This window comes from Pelobates fuscus, chromosome 5, assembly GCF_036172605.1.
Source record: "Pelobates fuscus isolate aPelFus1 chromosome 5, aPelFus1.pri, whole genome shotgun sequence".
NCBI lineage: Eukaryota > Metazoa > Chordata > Amphibia > Anura > Pelobatidae > Pelobates > Pelobates fuscus.
Window position 1 is genome coordinate 357,898,512 of NC_086321.1, and position 6,558 is coordinate 357,905,069.

Below are 6,558 nucleotides of genomic sequence, written 5' to 3' on the forward strand. Positions count from 1 at the left end.
CTCTAATGGAAAAAAATCCCCCTCCAGCAGCAAATGAGTTAACAAACAAAGGACAAGTGAGACCCATGAAGGGTTTATTAAAGTAACAGCAGCCAAAGTATTCATGCACGTAAAAAGTTAATCCAAATGAACACTGTGAAACAGGAGCTGTTGATTGGGATTTAAAGGGTTAATCTTTACTGGCATCTAAAGAAAGCCTGTTGAGACAATTGTGAACATCATACGAAAAAAAAGCACATTTTATAAAGGTGGATTGTGTGTGGGTTGTTGGAACTAAAACTAAATTTCTGTGCTCGTACTTTTTAAAAAATGCAGTCCCCATCTCATCCTTCCATGGATCCGTCCTTCCCCATGGTTCCATGGCCATCTAATCCTGGTTGGTGTTGCTGACCGTAAGTAAGTTTTTCCTACAGTACACTTACATGTGGGGGAGCTGCAGTTATCACTACAGAAGAGCAAAGCAAAGGAGCTTCCGGGACAAAGCAGTAGGCATGTACATTCATCTACGTAGATATTGCTCCAATATAGACCTTGATATATTTTTGGATAAGCCTTAAAACAGATTTTTTCAAAATATTGAGATATAATAATATATCATATATAAAACAAATATCGATATCTAAAAAAAATATATTAAATTATTGAAATATAAAAAAAAAATTCAATACTTTTAAAAGTTTATACAAAATATAAATTTATTTGAAAGGCTTATGAAAAAGTTGAAACACATTTTAAGGAGACAAGTGATCTGAGATACACTAACTGACTATTGACGGGCAGAAGAAATACTTTTCTCTCACTACTCTGAAATGGTTAATGTATTGATATTTGGGAGTGATAGACTGAGTCCATCATCCAATGTACTCAGCTTATTAATGCCATCTGTGACAGACCACCTATTCACCTAGGACTGGTACATGTCTCCCAACCGCCACCTTCCTCCAAAAAGAATATAATCTCCAGACAGCCCGTCTGTGGATCCTAGGGACACCAGTTTTGGTCAAACCTCTCAAATATGGGTTGAGCCAAAACCCAGTAATAATGACCAAACCTTCTAGCTCCTTACTTGACTACATCTTGTTTTGGACCATCTTATTCCTGCATGAACTTTCAAACTGCTCCAAGATAAAAACAAGCTTTCTGATCAGAGATCAATTGTATCTCTCCTATACTGACAATATTATTGTATGCTTCAATAAACGTACCTATTCATCAAAAGAAATCTGAGTCATTTTCTGGCTCAGCTATGACAGTTCTTGGTGGAAGCTGGTGGGATTCCAACATCTCAGGAACATAATTGGAGCAAAGTTTTCTAGACCAACCAAGCCATTTAAAAATGGCTAATGTATTGAATGTCTCATGTAACTAGTGACTGAGCAAAGGGCACCAGAGTGAAAAAATCGAATGGGTGAGCTTAATGAGGAATATCTGTATCTTGACCAGGTTTTCTGTGTTTAGCATTGATTTATTTTACTATTACATGATTGATTTTCTTCTTTTTAACGATATTTTGAGTGATATACCAATTCAGGCAGAAACTGTGTCTTTCAGGGAAACTGGGTAACCCTGTGTGACTGTATGTCTTGGAGAAACTGTGTGTTATCATGAAAGCAATATTTTGGAGGGACTGTGTGTGTCTCGGTACAGATACTTCGTATATTGCGCATGTAAGACTGTAATGTTCTAGGATAGGAGACTGAAGGTTGTCTACAGTAGGTTCATGCTCTCTTGGCTTTGTGAATCCTAGAAGATTAGCTTTATCGTGTGTCAGAATAGTTCTAAAAGGAAGGATGAAGATGTGTGTTATCTAGGGGGTTCATCTGCTAAGTCCAATAATACCAAAACCATTAAAGCATTTTAAAAACGTATCCAAAAATATTAAATCAAGGCCATAATTTGCAAGTGTGATTATTGAAAATGTAAAAGAACTCCCGCCATTGCAACCAAATTTCTTAGAATAACTGTCCATAATGACGTAGTATAATTTTGTAGAAATTTTAAGAATGTTTTGCATTTATCTGTAATTTTGTTTTGTTTTTTATATAGAAAAATAAGAATGTTAAATAGCCGGAATATGATTTCAGAAAAAAATATTTTTGAGTTAAGTGTTATGAATGGATTAAATTCAAGTTGTGAGTAGAAATTAGATGACAAAATGCAGTATATTACAGTGGTGGTTGAAAAAGAAAATTATTGTAGCGGAGCTCCGATACCACGACTAGGTATCTCCACTATTCCTTCCTCGAAGCTGAAAGAAGCACTGTAACAATCCAAGACCCTTTCCCCCCAGCAACTAGACGACACATAGTTTTGGGAGTCAACTGATTTTATTTTGTCCACACCCAGCTTTTTTACACTGACCCCTGGCATTGGGTCTCCACATCAAAAATACAAGGGTTTTCCTCCCAGGAGCCTCTGTCTCTGAGAGATAATTGAGAAAACAATAACTCAATTATCTCTCAGTTACAGGAAAACATATAATATTTCTAAAACACCCCCAAAATAAAAATACACATTAATAACATAGGAACCCCACAAAAGTCATATCACTTAATAGCTTGGGAATGAGTGCTCACTTTGTCGAAATAGCACTGCGATTCCTTAGGTGGTTTGGGAATGCCATTCGAATTACGTTTTGACCGGTCGTCCACGAAGTGATGCCCCAAAATAGTTCCACAGAAAACAAGGTAATAACCGGTAATCTCTGGTGGGTTCTCACACAAACACCGATGAATGCTCCCCCTGGCTGTTAGGGAGCGAATGCTCCCCCTGTTTGGTAGTTCGTGGTCGTTAGGAGGTGCTAACAAGGGGACCACACAGAGTTGGTTCGGTAAAGGAACGGGAGTGTACGGACAGCCGAACAACCAAGAATAAACGTGGATTAAGGCATCCATTCTGCTACAATTATATTGTATGAATTATGATCTATGTATAATTGCTGAATGTACTCCAACAATAACAAAAGAGGTGAAGTGCAGGTTAAAATTATTATACTGTTACTGTCTGTCCTACAAAGGTTTAGCACATGTTAACAAATATTTTGTTATTTTACTGTACCTTCTGGTAAAACTTGTGTGGTTTGTGGTCTCTCTTCACGGTTTTGTACATTTCTGAAAAAAACACAAGGGGTAGCAATGTATATATGTTTCAATTACTGAATTATTGACAGGAAAATATTTTCTGGTAATTGTTGAGTCTTAGTATATAACAGAATTCCTTTAAATTGCGTAGTTGTATGGCTAAACCCAACTTCAAATATATCTATCATTTGGAAAACAATGTATATAGTTATAATTTGTATTATCCAAGTCATATATGATTCTTCTAAAAAGTAAATGATCATAGGCGTGCGCAGGGCCGGAATAACATAGGGGCTGATGGAGCTGCAGATCCAGGCCCAGGCCCATGGAATAGGCCCATTAAAAAAAAAAAAAAAAAAAATTTTTTTTTTTTTACACACTACTCTTAGGTTTGCCACCTGACTGGTATTTTACTGGCACAGTCGGTATTTGAGGCTGTCTGGCCGTGCCGTTATTGCAGTAATACCGGCAATACAAATGCAGGTATTTTTCTCAGAATAAATGGAGATTACTCTGCAATACCAGCACCGGCCAGTAGGGGTCACTGTGTGTGGAGAGAGGCAGGGATAGGAAGTTACAGCATATCCCTGCCTCTCTCTACTACTCTTTGATCTGTTGGGGGGCAGCAACACAGCACAGAGTCCAGAAAGCAGCTCTACAGCTCAGGTAAGTGAGGGATGGGGGGAAAGGCAGCAGGGACACATGGGGACACTGAGACACTAGGGGACATATGGGGACACTGAGACACTAGGGGTCACATGGGGACACAGACACTAGGGGACACTGAGACACATGGGCACACAGACACTGGGAGACCTAGGAACACTGAGACACTTGGGGACACTGGAAAACATGGGAACACTGAGACACTAGGGGACATATGGGGACACTGAGACACTAGGGGACACAGACACTTGGGGATACAGACACTAGGGGACACTGAGACACTAGGACACATGGGGACAGACACTGGGAGACCTGGGAACACTGAGACACTTGGGGACACTGGAAAACATGGGGACACTGAGACTCTAGGGGACACTAGGGGACATGGGGATGCTGAGACACATGGGGACGCTGTGAGACATAGGGACATTGGGAGACATTGAGACATTGGGACACAGAGACACTATGTCCCCATGTCTCCAAGCCAGTGTCCCTAGTGTCTCAGTGTCCCCAAGTCTCCCAGTCTGTGTCCCATGTCTCTCAGTGTGCCTAGTGTCCCCATGTGTCCCAGTGTCCCTATATGTCCCAGTGTCCCCATGTCTATGTCCACAACTGTCCCCATGTCTCCCAGTGTCCCCAAGTGTCTGTCTCCGAGCCAGTGTCCCCTAGTCTCCCTCCCCTAGTCTTCCAGTGTCCCCTAGTCTCCCAGTGTCTGTGTTCCCATGTCTCTGTGTCCCTAGTGTCCCCATGTCTCCCAGTGTTCCTATATGTCTCAGTGTCCCCATGTCTCCCAGTGTCTGTGTTCCTAGTGTCTCAGTATGCCTAGTGTCCCCATGTCTCCCAGTGTTCCTATATGTCTCAGTGTCCCCATGTATATGTCCACAACTGTCCCCATGTCACCCAGTGTCCCCAAGTGTCTGTCTCCCAGCCAGTGTCCCCTAGTCTCACAGTGTCCCCTAGTCTCTCAGTGTCTGTGTTCCCATGTCTCTGTGTCCCTAGTGTCTTAGTGTCCCCAAACGTTTCAGTGTCCCCATGTCTCACAGTGTCTGTGTCCCTAATGTCTCAGTGTCCCAATTTCTCCCAGTTTCCTTAAATGTCTCAGTGTCCCCATGTCTCCCAGTGTCCCCGGGTCTCTCAGTGTCCCCATGTCTCTGTGTCCCTGGCTCTCTCAGTGTCCCCATGTCTCACTGTGTCCCTAGTATCCTAGTGACATGGGGACACACTGAGACATTGTGACACTGGGAGAAATGGGGACACTGAGACACTGGGAGACTAGGGGACTGGGCGACATGGGGACACTGACACTGTGATACATAGGGACACTGAGACACTGGGTGACTTGCGAGACTGAGACACTGGGAGACACTGGGAGCAATCCATCTATACAGCAGAATCAAACTGTGAGTAGTTTGTTGGTGATTTTACAGAATTTTCTCTGATGTCACTTGTGATCTACATCATGTGATGTCACACATAACTAATTATACAAATGATTAAGGCTGGAATTTTTTTCCAAGAAAGGTGGCAACCTTAACTACTCTTCACATACTCTTGCTTAAAGGAGCACTATAGGGTCAGAAACACAATCCTGTATTTCTGACCCTATTATGTAAAAACCACCACCCTGGCCCCTTCTTGCCTCCCTAAATATAGTAAAATATTACTTGTATTCAAGCCTGCAGCTGCTGGCTCTGCCTCTGAACTGACTGTCTGCTGACATCATCAGAAGTGGTGGTCTGAACAAATTACAATACTTCCCCATAGGATTGGTTGAGACTGTCAACTAGAACCAGCACAAGTCCAACATAGCCATGGCCAATCAGCATCTCCTCATAAAGATACATTGAATCAATGCATTTCTATGAGGAAAGTTCAGTGTCTGCATGCAGAGGGTGGAGACACTGAATGGCAGTGCTGCACACTAGGCAGTACTGCCCCAGGAAGCACCTCTAGCAGCCATCTAAGGAGCGGCCAGTGGAGTTATTTTCTCTGAAAAGACAGTGTTTACTGCAAAAAGCCTGAATGGAATGATTCTACTTACCAGAACAAATACAATAAACTGTAGTTGTTCTGGTGACTATAGTGTCCCTTAAGTTTGGAAGCTTAAAGGAACACTATAGTCACCTAAATTACTTTAGCTAAATAAAGCAGTTTTAGTTTATAGATCATTCCCCTGCATTTTCACTGCTCAATTCACTGTCATTTAGGAGTTAAATCGCTTTGTTTCTGTTTATGCAGCCCTAGCCACACCTCCCCTGGCTATGATTGACAGAGCCTGCATGAAAAAAAACTGGTTTCACTTTCAAACAGATGTAATTTACCTTAAATAATTGTATCTCAATCTCTAAATTGAACTTTAATCACATACAGGAGGCTATTGCAGGGTCTAGCAAGCTATTAACATAGCAGGGGGATAAGAAAATCTTAATTAAACAGAACTTGCAATAAAGAAAGCCAAAATAGGGCTCTCTTTACAGGAAGTGTTTATGGAAGGCTGTGCTAGTCACATGCAGGGAGGTGTGACTATGATTCATAAACAAAGGGATTTAACTCCTAAATGGCAGAGGATTTAGCAGTGAGGCTGCAGGGGCATGTTTTATACACCAAAACTGCTTCATTAAAGCGGCACTGTCATGCCGAACTTACCTTTCCTCAATCTCTTCCTCTTCTCCCCCTCTCTCGGGATCTGTTATTCTTTTCTTCCTGTCTTCTTTAGTTTTCTTTAAAATTATAAGACAAAGTAGGGACTCTTTGCCTTATGGAGGATTCCTCCGCTTGACCAGCTCTGACCAGCGGAGGAGCAAAGTGTGCT